The following is a 14,655-nucleotide window of genomic DNA, read 5'->3' as shown; positions in this document are numbered from 1 at the left end:
TGAGCTTTATGTGCTTATCAGCCATTTGTATATCTTCTTTGGAGAAATGTCTGTTCAAGTCCTTTGCCCATTTCTGAGATGGGTGATTTGTGTTTTCTGTTGTCGTGTTAGGAGTTCTCTGTATATTCTAGATGTTAATCTCATATGATTTGTAAGTATTTTCTCTCTCTGCATTGATTTTTTTTTTTTTTTACTGTTGAAATTCTTTTTTGAATACAATTTATCTGTTTTTAAAAATTCTGTTGCCTATGCTTTTGGTGCCATATCCAAGAAATAATTGCCGAATCCAGTCTTGTGAAGATTTCCCCCTTTTTTTCTTCTTTTAAGAATTTTATAATTTTGGGCCTTAGATCTAGACATTTAACTCATTTTGAGTTAAATTTTACATTTGGTGTTGAGTCCAATTTCATTTTTTTTGCATGTGGACATAAAGTTTCCTCAGCACCATTTGTTGAAAAGACTGTCCTTTCCCCATTGTCCATTCCCCATGAATGATCTTGGCACCCTAGGCAAAGTAGTTTGACTATATTTGTGAGGGTTTATTTCTGGATTCTCATAATAGTCAAATAATTCAGACTCATATTAGACAGACATATGTAGTCTATTTATTTGATCTATATTAGTGCCACATTGTTTTAATTATAGCTTTGAGGTAAGTTTTAAAATCAGAGAGCTTTGAATCTTGAGAGTTTGAAACAATTTCAGGGGCAGGCTGAGGTCCTTTATGTGTTTAGGTTCAGTGGTGTGACAGTGGCTATCTGGGACAAGGGGGCCTGTAGTAGCTGCCTGGGTACACTGTTGCTGGGACAGGGCTATGGCTTTGCCTCCTTGGCTTGATTACTCAGAGCCTGGTTTTTCAGGCTTTGCACTGATTCAGCAAACTATTCTTCCAATCGATTCTTCTGCTTAAGTTACTCAGAACCTGTTTTTATTGTTCATAACCAAGAACCGTGATGGTGTAGCTCATTTCATCTGGGAATGAGCCACAATGAGTTAGCAGGAAAAACTTTGTTAATCGTGCCAAGCAGTGTCCTTTGCGTGGTTCAGCAGCAAGGTTCACACTCAGTTATACACCTATGCAGTATTCAGACACTTGCACATTTATCCCTTAGGAAGCTGGGGTAAACAAGGTTTGATTCAGCAAAACCATGGAAACAGAGGCATGTCTTAATCATCTTCTTATGCTTAGTCATCCAACTTCATATTAACCCGTTCCTCCCATTAGGCATTCAGTATCCCATAACTTCTCCAGGGCAGAATACTGGAGTGGGTAGCCTTTCCTTTCTCCAGGGGCTCTTCCCAACTCCGGGATCCAACCTAGGTCTCTTGCATTGCATGCGGATTCTTTACCAGCTAAGCCACAAGGGAAGCCCTCAATAGATACATAAGACAGCAATGTATTTATATTATTATTAATGTTATTTATTGTTTAACAGGGCTTCCCAGATGGCTCAGTGGTTAAGAATTAGCATGGCAATGCAGGAGACATAGAAGATGCAGGTTCAGTCCCTGGGTCAGGAAGAGCCGATGGAGAAGGAAATGGCAACCCACTCCAGTCTTCTTGCCTGGGAAATGCTATGGACAGAGGAACCTGGTGGGCTACTGTCCCTGGGGGTCACAAAGAGTCGGAAATGACTGAGCAACTGAGCACAGAAACGTTTCCTGCTCTTTTAATTCTCATAATAGCCCCAAGGATGGTTATTTTTATGGAAGTCAAATAACTTGCCTAAGATTACATAGTGAAATGGTAATAGTTAAACTTAGGTCAAAATGGTAGCTAGGATGAGTTAAAGTCTCTCTGTCTGCTCAGTTTGCAGGAAAAAATGGTTTTCACCTTAGCTAAACTCGTTGAGAAGAGGCTGTGGCCTTCCAGTTAGCCTGGTCACCTGTTTTTGTTAAGAGGTAACACTCTGGGACACTCCGAATCACTACTGTTTGCATTCGTCACTCTAAAAAGACACTAAAGAGATAGGGAGAGAAATGAATGTACTATCTGGGGCCACAATGGCAAAGCCAGTCTGCAGAGTGGTTCTGTGCTCACTTGAGGAAGTGGTTAGTTGTGGCTTTTCCTCTCTATTAATAGGATCAGATCAAATGAGTTAAAGGAAAATAGTATGGATTCAAAAAGAATTTTTTGTTGTTGTTTGTTTACTGGAAGGGAGGGTTGTCTATACAGCTCACATCGCTTCTCTTTTGGAAGTTTACTCCCAAGTAAGCTCCCTAATGCAGTCAGAGCATTCCTGCAGCCTTTTGAGTATTTCATTGCAGGGCTCATAGCAGTTGGAAACCCAAAGGCTGATGCCCTGCGGTCATCAAAAATCCCTACTTTCAGTCTTTAACAGAAGTACCTGAGCATAGGTGGCTCTACTTGCCTGTAGATAAAGCTGTCGCATGTGGCCTTCCCAGACACATTTTGCAGCAATGACATCCTCAAGGCAGGGAGCAGTCTGTTCCGGGAGCAAGCAAGATGGTGGCAAACTGCAGAGAATTTAGATATGACAATAGCACTGTAAATTCAGTATGTTTTTATTATTACTGTGTATCGGCAACCCTAAGCAATGTAGATAATAAAACAGCTTCTTGCAAAAAATAATTTTTTAGTGTGAGTTCTAATTGACCTAAATATAGCATTATTTTTAAATTACATTATTTTTAAATATAGGTTTAATATATTAAATATTTTGTTAAAATATAGGTTAAAAAACCTATATTAAATATAGTTGTTAAAAAAATGAACCTATATTAAATATAGGTTTACTATATTAAAACAACCTAGTGTTTTAATAATATATGTGTTTTCTTCATTTACATTACACACATCTTTTTAAAAGCCATTTTTCTTCATTTCAGGTGAATGAAAGAAGACAAGTTACAAAAATACAAATACTGTATGCTTCCACTGATAGAAGGTGTCTAAAGTGGTCTGATTCATAGTAACAAAGTAGAATGGTGGGTCCCAGAAGCTGGGGGAGGGGAAGTGAGGAGTTGTTTCATGGATAGAGCGTTTCATTTTTGCAAGATGAAAAAGTTCTGGAAATTATTTGCACAAAAAGATGAATATACTTAACCAATGAACTATATGCTTAAAATTAAGGTGATAAATTTTATATGTTTTTAACCACAATTTTTAAAAGTATAGATAGCTTTTAATGAACATTGTAAGCAGCGTGGAAGTTAATTTGGAAAACTTCCACTTAACACCGTCCAACCCGGACGCTTGGGGCACAGTCGTACTTGTTTGTTTCAAGAATAAACTCCCCTGTATCCAGGACCTTCACACTCACTGAAGGCTGAGCTCGTGAACCAAACTCTTGTGGTAGTATATATTTATTTCTGTGTCTAAATAGTAGATTAGAAATAAACAGTTGGAACACAATAATTGTCAGCAGAGAAACAAAATTTAGGTTTTTAATTATGTCCTTTGATGTGACCGTTGGAAATTTTTATTTATGCTTAAGTATCAAACAGTGGGGCTTCCCAGGTGACTCAGTGGTAAAGAATCCACCTGACATTGCAGGGGACTCAGGAGACGGGAGTTCAATCCCCGGGTTGGCAAGATCCCCTGGAAAAGGAAATGGCAACCCACTTCACTTTTCTTGCCTGGAGAATCCCATGGACAGAGGAGCCTGATGGGCTACAGTCCATGGGGCCACAAAGAATCAGACTCGACTAAGCACACACATATGTACGTATCAAACAATGAAACAGTACAAACTCTGGAGTGCAACCATTTTGTTTGGTTAATGCAAATTTTAGTCTGTAAATGGAATACACTCATTTCATATCATGACCGTTACTGAAAATAATTGTGTCATCTACAAGAGGAGGAGGAGTTAAAAAATGAAGCGCTCGGGGTGTCAGATATTCTAGACACTGGGCATCAGGATGAGACCCTATTCTTCAATGATTCAGAAACAGTTTATTAAATAGAGAAATAGAGGCATGGTGGAAGGAGCATGCGCCTCCGAGTTAGGTGGATTGGAATTTGAATTTAGTCTCTACCTTTCCTCCGGGGAGTTTGGGTGAGGCATTTAAATCTTTAGTGTGTTCAGGGGGAAGAGCAGTACCTCCCATGGAAGGAGGGTTTGCCATGAATAGAGGAGGAACTGAGGACAAAGCACTTAGCACAGGCGCCGGCACAGGGCAAGCACCATGAGGGCCATGCGTTCCATTCTAGGGCTGCCGTAACAACCCAGCACCGACTGGGCGGCTCAGAATAACCGTTCACTCTCTGACCTGGAAATCAGAGGCTCGCAGTCTCGTATCATCAGGGGCATGTTCCCTCTGAAGGCTCTAAGGGGAGAATCCGTCCTTGCTTCGTCAGCTCCCGGTGGCCCAGGTTTTTCTCCATAGATAGCTGTGTCACTCCTATTTCTGCCATGTTTTCACGTGGCCATTTCCTCTGTGTGTCTCATCTCCCTGCCTCACTCTTGGGAAGACGCTTGTCTTTAGGGCCCACTTAGGCAATGCAGGATAATCTTATCTGAAGGTCCCTAACTTAATTGTATCTGTAAAGATGCTTTTTCCAAATACAGTCACATTTAGGGAGCCACCATTTATCTTTTGGGGGCCACCATTCCACCTACTACAGTTAGATAGTAGTGGTATTAATATTAAATGCTATAAACACCTCAGTGTTCATTACAGCACTGTTTATAATAGCCGGGGCATGGAAGCAACCTAAATATCCATCAGCAGAGGAATGAATAAAGATGTACATATATATATATATATATATATATATATATATATATATATAGTGGAATATTACTTAGCCATAAAAAGGAGCAAAATTGGGTCATCTGTAGAGACATGGGGGCTTCCCAGGGGCACAGTTGGTGAAAAATCTGCTTATCAATGTAGGAGATTCAGGAGATGGGGGTTTGATCCCTGAGTTGGAAAGATCTCCTGAAGAAGGAAATGGCAACTCATAAGTATACTTGCCTGGAGAATTCCAAGGACAGAGGAGCCTGGTGGACTACAGTATATGGGGTCACAAAGAGTCAGACACAACTGAGCACACACAGATGCACAGAGGTGTGAATGAACCTAGAGACTGTCATACAAAGTAAGTCAGAAAAACAAAAATACTGTATATTAATGCATATAGGTGGCATCTATAAAAATGGTATAGATGATCTTATTTGCAAAACAGAAATAGAAACACATATGTAGAGAACAAAGGTAAGAATACCAAGGTGCGGAAAGTTGGGGGGGAGGAATTGGAAAATTGGGATTGGCATATATTCATACTATTGCCCTACCCAGTGCTCTGTGCTGACCTCAATGGGAAGGAAGTCCAAAAAAGAGGAGATACGTGTATAAAGGGGCTTCCCTGGGGGCTCAGCTGGTAAAGAATCCGCCTGCACTGCAGGAGACCTGGGTTCCATCCCTGGGTTGGGAAGATCCCCTGGAGAAGGGGAAGGCTGCCCACTCTAGTCTTCCAGCCTGGAGACTTCCACGGACTCTACAGTCCATGGGGTCGCAGAGAGTCGGACACAACTGAGTGCCTTTCACTTCGGTGTGTATATGCATAGAGCTGATTCACTTCGCTGTAGAGCAGAAGCCAACATGTTGTAACGCAGCTCCACTCCAGTAAAAGTAGATAAAACACTGAACAAATATCGAGCTCTATACAGGCCATATCCGGGAAACAGCCCTCTTCTCCCCAGTCGTGTGCCAGGGCAGATTTGGTTCTGTGTCTTCCCGTTTCACTGTGTGGTCCAGATAAGGTAGCAGACTTTGGGAACTCCTTCATTACAGTGTTTTCTTGCCTCTCGGTCTTGGCAGCTGAAAGAAAGTTCATGAGTAGGAATGTGAGCAGGCCTCTTTCTGATGAACTCTTTTTTTTTTCTTAATATATTTTATTGAAGTATAGTTGACTTACCATGTTTCAGGTGCATAGGAAGGTGATTCAGTTACACATATACACATATATTATTTTTATTTTCCATTATCAGTTCAGTCGCTCAGTCGTGTCCAACTCTTTGCGACCCCATGAATCGCAGCACGCCAGGCCTCCCTGTCCATCACCAACTCCCAGAGTTTACTCAAACTCATGCCCATCAAGTCGGTGATGCCATCCAGCCATCTCATCCTCTGTCGTCCCCTTCTCCTCCTGCCCCCAATCCCCCCCAGCATCAGGGTCTTTTCCAATGAGTCAACTCTTCGCATGAGGTGGCCAAAGTATTGGAGTTTCAGCCTCAGCATCAGTCCTTCCAATGAACACCCAGGACTGATCTCCTTTAGGATGGACTGATTGGATCTCCTTGCAGTCCAAGGAGCTCTCAAGAGTCTTCTCCAACACCATAGTTCAAAAGCATCAATTTTTCAGCTCTCAGCTTTCTTCACAGTCCAACTCTCACATCCATACATGACGACTGGAAAAACCATAGCTTTGACCAGATGGACCTTTGTTGGCAAAGTAACGTCTCTGCTTTTTAATACGCTCTCTAGGTTGGTCATAACTTTCCTTCCAAGGAGTAAGCGTCTTTTAATTTCATGGCTGCAATCACCATCTGCAGTGATTTTGGAGCCCCCAAAAATAAAGTCTGACACTGTTTCCACTGTCTCCCCATCTATTTCCCATGAAGTGATGGGACCGGATGCCATGTTCTTAGTTTTCTGAATGTTGAGCTTTAAGCCAACTTTTTCACTCTCCTCTTTCACTTGCATCAAGAGGCTTTTTAGTTCATCTTCACTTTCTGCCATAAGGGTGGTGTCATCTGCATATCTGAGGTTATTAATATTTCTCCCGGCAGTCTTGATTCCAGCTTGTGCTTCTTCCAGCCCAGTGTTTCTCATGATGTACTCTGCATATAAGTTAAATAAGCAGGGTGACAGTATACAGCCTTGACGTACTCCTTTTCCTATCTGGAACCAGTCTGTTGTTCCATGTCCAGTTCTAACTGTTGCTTCCTGACCTGCATACAGGTTTCTCAAGAGGCAGGTTAGGTGGTCTGCTATGCCCATCTCTTTCAGAATTTTCCACAGTTTATTGTGATCCACACAGTCGAAGACTTTGGCATAGTCAATAAATTAGAAATAGATATTTTTCTGGAACTCTCTTGCTTTTTCGATGATCCAGCCGATGTTGGCAATTTGATCTCTGGTTCCTCTGTCTTTTCTAAAACTAGCTTGAACATCTGGAAGTTCATGGTTCACATATTGCTGAAGCCTGGCTTGGAGAATTTTGAGCATTACCTTACTAGCGTGTGAGATGAGTGCAATTGTGCGCTAGTTTGAGCATTCTTTGGGATTGCCTTTCTTAGGGATTGGAATGAAAACTGACCTTTTCCAGTCCTGTGGCCACTGCTGAGTTTTCCAAATTTGCTGGCATGTTGAGTGCAGCACTTTCACAGCATCATCTTTCAGAATTTGAAATAGCTCAACTGGAATTGCATCATGTCCACTAGCTTTGTTCATAGTGATGTTTTCTAAGTCCCACCTGACTTCACATTCCAGGATGTCTGGCGCTAGGTGAGTGATCACACCATTGTGTGATCTAACTCAGTGAAACTAAGCAATGCTGTGTGGGGCCACCCAAGACAGCCGGGTCATGGTGGAGAGGTCTGACAGAATGTGGTCCACTGGAGAAGGGAATGGCAAACCACTTCAGTATTCTTGCCTTGAGAACCCCATGAACAGTAGGAAAAGGCAAATTGTTAGGATACTGAAAGAGGAACTCCCCGGGTCAGTAGGTGCCCAATATGCTACTGGAAATCAGTGGAGATATAACTCCAGAAAGAATGAAGGGATGGAGCCAAAGCAAAAACAATACCCAGTTGTGGATGTGACTGGTGATAGAAGCAAGGTCCGATGCTGTAAAGAGCAATATTGCATAGGAACGTGGAATGTTAGGTCCATGAATCAAGGCAAATTGGAAGTGGTCAAACAGGAGATGGCAAGAGTGAATGTTGACATTCTAGGAATCAGCGAACTAAAATGGACTGGAATGGGTGAATGTAACTCAGATGACCATTATATCTACTACTGTGGGCAGGAATCCCTTAGAAGAAATGGAGTAGCCATCATGGTTAACAAAAGAGTCTGAAATGCAGTACTTGGATGCAATCTCAAAAACAACAGAATGATCTCTGTTCGTTTCCAAGGCAAACCATTCAATATCACGGTAATCCAAGCCTATGCTCCAACCAGTAATGCTTAAGAAGCTGAAGTTGAACAGTTCTATGAAGACCTACAAGACCTTTTAGAACTAACACCGAAAAAAGGTCATTCTCATTGTAGGGGACTGGAATGCAAAAGTAGGAAGCCAAGAAACACCTGGAGTAACAGGCAAATTTGGCCTTGGAGTACAGAATGAAGCAGGGCAAAGGCTATTAGAGTTTTGCCAAGAGAATGCACTGGTCATAGCAAACACCCTCTTCCAACAACACAAGAGAAGACTCTACACATGGGCATCACCAGATGGTTGACACTGAAATCAGATTGATTATATTCTTTGCAGCCAAAGTTGGAGACGCTCTATACAGTCAGCAAAAACAAGACCAGGAGCTGACTGTGGCTCAGATCATGAACTCTTATTGCCAAACTGAAGAAAGTATCGAATACCACTAGACCATTCAGGTATGACCTAAATCAAATCCCTTATGACTATACAGTGAAAGTGAGAAATAGATTTAAGGGACTAGATCTGATAGACAGAGAGCCTGATGAACTATGGACAGAGGTTCATGACATTGTACAGGAGACAGGGATCAAGACCATCCCCATGGAAAAGAAATGCAAAAACGCAAAATGGCTTTCTGAGGAGGCCTTACAAATAGCTGTGAAAAGAAGAGAAGCAAAAAGCAAAGGAGAAAAGGAAAGATAGTCCTATTTGAATGCAGAGTTCCAAAGAACAGCCAGGAGAGATAAGAAAGCCTTCCTCAGTGATCAATGCAAAGAAATAGAGGAAAACAACAGAATGGGAAGGACTAGAGATCTCCTCAAGAAAATTAGACTATCTGATTCTTCCTGACGATCAGTGGAAAAAAAAAAAAAAAAGAAAATTAGAGATATCAAGGGAACATTTCAGGCAAAGATGGGTTTGATAAAGGACAGAAATGGTATGGACCTAAGAGAAGCAGAAGATATTAGGAAGAGGTGGCAAGAATACACAGAAGAACTGTACAAAAAAAGAAAAAATCCATTATTGGTTATTACAAATATTGACTCTAGTTCCCTGTGCTATACAGTAAAACTTTTTTTCTTGTTGCATATCTATTTTTTTTTTAATTAGAAATCTAGCATTCTGTTCATACTAAGACAAGTGGCATCAAAGTGTCATACATTTTTTGGTTAGGCCAAAATTCATAAATTTTCTAAAATATATGTTATACATATTTTTACATATGTATACAAAAGCTTTTCTACTACACTTGATAAAGGCTTGAGAAAGACCATCAAATAAAAGAGAGATGGAGAAACTGGAAAACATAAACTAAATGAAATGGGAGTGCTGAATATGAAATAGAAAAAGTGAAACAAACTAGATAAAAGTAAAAGATCATCATATAGTCCAGTTGTTTTCAAACATGGCTGCTCGTTAGAAACATACCTGGATCTCTGAAGGAAAAAAAAAGCAATACCTGGGCCTGTGTATTTTTCAAAAACTCTAAGATAATTCTGATATGCATCTGGATTTTAAAAAGTGATTACAGGTTTTTTTTCAATTAAATGGTAGTTTGGGTGATATAGAATTTTGTTGTTTTTTTGTTGACCAATCATGATACAACAGTATTAAGTGAGTAATAGTTACATAATCACAACAGAATTATCTTTTATTTTGTGTCTGGCTATTGATTTGTGAAAACTGATAAACATCTCTGATGACTAGCACCCCACTTAAGGGGACTAACAGGGAGGGGTGAGAGCTGTGTGGAGGGAAATGCTGTTTTCATGCTGGAAGTCTTCAGAAAAAGGAACGGATCCCTGCCAGGTTATAAATATGTGTAAGAATGAGGAGAATTAGATTGAAAAGTCAAGTGGCCCGGTCAGGCACTGAGCATAGTGAGATGAGGGTTTTGCCTCTGTTGTCTGCTGTTTGCTGCCTTTTGCCTAGAGTTTTTTGATGAGTTTTAAAGCCAGTGTGAATGGCTCAGGCTCTGACCTTGGCAGGAAAGGTACTGTTTCGTAACCACCCAGGCACAACCAACCCATTGATGTCACTGCTTTTGTCCCCTTATAGAGGAGTAGAATGGATAATCCAGCTACTACTTTAGGCATAGGATCTTGGTTTGCCTCTCATCTGGGCTTTGGCCAGTAGGAAAGGGGTGTGGAGAAAACGGAGAGAGGGTCACCGCCATTCCCACTGCTATCAATGGCCAGACCTGAGGCAAAGGATGCCCTCAGGGCAGGTATGGGGTGGGAGGGAAAGTCACCCTCCTCTGACCACAAGTAAGCCTTGCTCTGTTGCTTCCTGAGCGGTGAGAGGGAGGGAAAACTGTGTGACCTTTCACTTAGCATGCCGTTTCTCTGAAGCGGGGGCATAGACTTGTGGTGGCCATCTCTTGAGCTCAGATTTTAAACAGCACTCCAGGACGATGGGGCCAAGTGCCATGACTGTCGCATGCTGGTGCTTTATTGTTTCATTTGTAAAAGAGGAATGGAGGCCTTAGAAGTTAGCGTGTAAGCACCAACTCATTGTCGGGACTCTTTCAGAATCACATGGTACGAAAACCTGGCTTAGGCAAAAAGAGAAATGTAGTGACTCGCGGAATTGGGATACCAGGCTTTTGAAGCAAGACTGGAAGTAGAAGCTTAACTAATATTATAAAGACATTCTCTCTAGCTTCATCTCGTGGTCCAATTTAACCTTAAATTTTAATCTCATTTTGATCTACCCTTGACAGACTATGTCAAAGGAAGATGGTGGCCACCAGTTGCCCCGTATATAAATTCTTAAAGCTTGTGAGCTAAGAAAGGGATACATCTCTTAACTTCATATTTTTTAAAATTTAGAGAACTGTACCAATTGGCCTGGCTTGGACCGTATACCCAATCCTTGGACTAATCACTGTATTTGAAAGAATGCAGGTCCATAATTAACCCAAGTTGGTCACATGTCCACTTCTACTCAGGAGTGGTAGAGGATGCACCATTATTGAATAAAGACCACACGGAACAAGGAAAATGACTTCAAGCAAAAATAGATGTAATTTCTGTCATTTATTCGTTTTTTTCACTCACTCAGTGTATCCAGTTTATTGAGTGTGTACAACATTACAGGCACTGTTAAGTGCTAAGGATTTAACAAGGAACACAACAGACCAAGTCCTTGCCTTTTGGGAGCTTACATCCTAATTGGGAAAAACATGATTAATAAGAAAACTTTAAAAGTTAAATTAATGAATGAATGGACAAGATAATATTGGAAAATAGTAAGTCCAATTGAGATCAAAGAAAGATGATAAAGTAGAGTGGCCAGCAGAATGGGAACTACTCCAGAAAATGTGGTTGGGGAAGTCTTCTTGGAGGAGGTAATGTTGGAGCTTACCTGTGGAAAATTCCTCAAGAGATAGGAATACCAGACTACCTTATCTGCCTCCTGTGAAGCCTATATGCAGGTCAAGAAACAACAGTTAGAACCGGACATGGAACAATGGACTGGTTCAGAGTTGGGAAAGGAGTATGTCAAGGTTGTGTATTGTCACCCTGTTTTATGTAACTTTATGCAGGTGGATCAGATGGTAAAGAATCCACCTGCAATGCAGGAGATCTGGGTTCGATTCCTGGGTTGGCAAGATTCCCTGGAGGAAAGCATGGCAACCCACTTCAGTATTCTTGCCTGGAGAATCCCATGGACAGAGGAGCCTGGTGGGCTACAGTCCATGGGGTCACAAAGAGTCGGATGTGACTGAGGGACTAAGCATAGCACAGCACATGCAGAGGACGTCATGAGAAACTCGGGGCTGGACAAAGCACAAGCTGGAATCAAGACTGCCGGGAGAAATATCAGTACCCTCAGACGTGCAGATGACTCCACCCTTATGGCAGAAAGCGAAGAGGAACTAAAGAGCCTCAAAGAGGAGAGTGAAAAAGCTGGCTTCAAACTCAACACTCGAAAAATGAAGATCATGGCATCTGGTCCCATCACTTCATGGCAAACAGATGGAGAAACAATGGAAGCAGTGAGAGACTTTATTCTCTTGGGCTTCAGAATCACTGTAGACAGTGACTGCAGCCATGAAATTTAAAAATGCTTGCTCTTTAAAAAAGCAATGACAAACCTAGACAGTGTATTAAAAAGAAGAGGCATTACTTAGGCTACAAAAGTCTGTATAGTCAAAGCTATGGCTTTTCCAGAAGTCATGTATGGATGTGAGAGCTGGACAATAGAAAAACCTGAGTGCCAAAGAATTGATGCCTTCAAACTGTGGTGCTGGAGAAGACTCTTGAGAGTCCCTTGGACTGCAAGGAGATCAAACCAGTCCATCCTAAAGGATATCAGTCCTGAATGTTCACTGGAAGGACTGATGTTGAAGCTGAAACTCCAATAGTTTGGCTAGCTGATGCGAAGAGCTGCCTCATTGGAAAAGATCCTGAGGCTGGGAAAGATTGAAGGCGGGAGAGAAGGGGACAACAGAGGATGAGATGGTTGGATGGTATTACTGACTTGATAGACATGAGTTTGAGTAATCTCCAGGAGATGGTGAAGGACAGGGAGGCCTGGTGTGCTGCAGTCCATGGGGTTGCAAAGAATCAAACACAACTGAGTGACTGAACAACAACAACATTTGAGCTGAGACTTAAAGGATGAAAAGGGAGTGAACCTTGCTAAACTTTGGGGTAAATGTGTTCTAGGAAGAAGAACTATCAGTAATATTAACAACTGTAGTGTCCTTTGGGTGAGAAAGTGTTCTCTGTTTTGTTCACGTGTCTTAAACGTTACCTGGCACATAATAGATGCTCTATGTTTTGAATGAGAGCAGTGAACAAGTGTAACAAGTGTAAACAAGAAGGGGATTGATGGTTGATCAGGTTGGAGAAAGTACAAAAGGGCTAGAAAGTAGGGTCTGTAGGCCCTGGATTATATTCTGAGTGCAAAGAGAGTCTATTGGAGAGTTTAAAGCAGAGGATAACATGATTGACTTATTTTGAAAGATCAGTATTCCCAAAGTAGAGAGGGAGTGCTGCTGCTGCTAAGTCGTTTCAGTCATGTCTGTGCAGCCCCATAGACGGCAGCCCCCCAGGCTCCTCTGTCCACAGGATTCTCCAGGCAAGCACACCGGAGTAGGTTGCCATTTCCTTCTCAGAGAAAGGGAACAGTACCTGTCAAAATCAGAGCAGCCACAATGCCTCCATCCTGAATACACGCCTGCCATTTGCATAGGCTTATCCATGAGTCATCCGCCTTTCCAGTGGAGAACAAGTGTTGCTCCCAGTAGTGGGAAGGAAACGTTACTATTTCAGATAAGAAATGGACTGTCTTTAATTCTTTAAGGGAGGTAACAGCGGGAGGTGGCTCAATTCATACAATGGGAAGGAGGAGTCTTTATACTGGCTCCTTCTCTGTAAAGAGTTTGAAGATCAAGGCAGCCACTTCCGGGAATGTGATCCCATAAAGACAGATGTCAGCTTCTGCTGTGTTTGGATTGGAGCTAGGAAAGAGGAAATAGATGACCCTTTCTTTTTTTTTGACATTACATTCATTTGGAAATTTTTTTCTAAGTTTTTAATAATTTTTTTTAAACTTTTTATTTTGTATTGAGGTATAGTTGATTGGGAAAACCAACTAGACCATTCAGGTATGACCTAAATCAAATCCCTTATGACTATACAGTGGAAGTGAGAAATAGATTTAAGGGACTAGATCTGATAGACAGAGCCTGATGAACTATGAACGGAGGTTCGTGACATTGTACAGGAGACAGGGATCAAGACCATCCCCATGGAAAAGAAATACAGAAAGGCAAAATGGCTGTCTGAGGAGGCCTTACAAATAGCTGTGAAATGAAGAGAAGTGAAAAGCAAAGGAGAAAAGGAAAGATAGTCCCATTTGAATGCAGAGTTCCAAAGAACAGCCAGGAGAGATAAGAAAGCCTTCCTCAGCGATCAGTGCAAAGAAATAGAGGAAAACAACAGAATGGGAAGGACTAGAGATCTCTTCAAGAAAATTAGAGATACAAGGGAACATTTCATGCAGAAATGGGCTCAATAAAGAACAGAAATGGTATGGACCTAACAGAAGCAGAAGATATTAAAAAGAGGTGGCAAGAATACACAGAAGAACTGTACAAAAAAGATCTTCACGACCCAGATAATCACAATGGTGTGATCACTAACCTAGAGCCAAACATCCTGGAATGTGAAGTCAAGTGGGCCTTAGAAAGCATCACTACGAACAAAGCTAGTGGACGTGATGCAATTTCAGTTGAGCTATTTCAAATCCTAAAAGATGATGCTGTGAAAGTGCTGCACTCAATATGCCAGCAAATTTGGAAAACTCAGCAGTGGCCACAGGACTGGAAAAGGTCAGTTTTCACTCCAATCCCTAAGAAAGGCAATCCCAAAGAATGCTCAAACTAGTGCACAATTGCACTCATCTCACACGCTAGTAAGGTAATGCTCAAAATTCTCCAAGCCAGGCTTCAGCAATACATCTGGAGAACTGGAGATGTTCAAGCTAGTTTTAGAAAAGACAGAGGAACCAGA

The sequence above is a fragment of the Odocoileus virginianus genome, chromosome 6 (genome assembly GCF_023699985.2).
Source record: "Odocoileus virginianus isolate 20LAN1187 ecotype Illinois chromosome 6, Ovbor_1.2, whole genome shotgun sequence".
NCBI lineage: Eukaryota > Metazoa > Chordata > Mammalia > Artiodactyla > Cervidae > Odocoileus > Odocoileus virginianus.
This window is presented reverse-complemented; position numbering follows the sequence as displayed.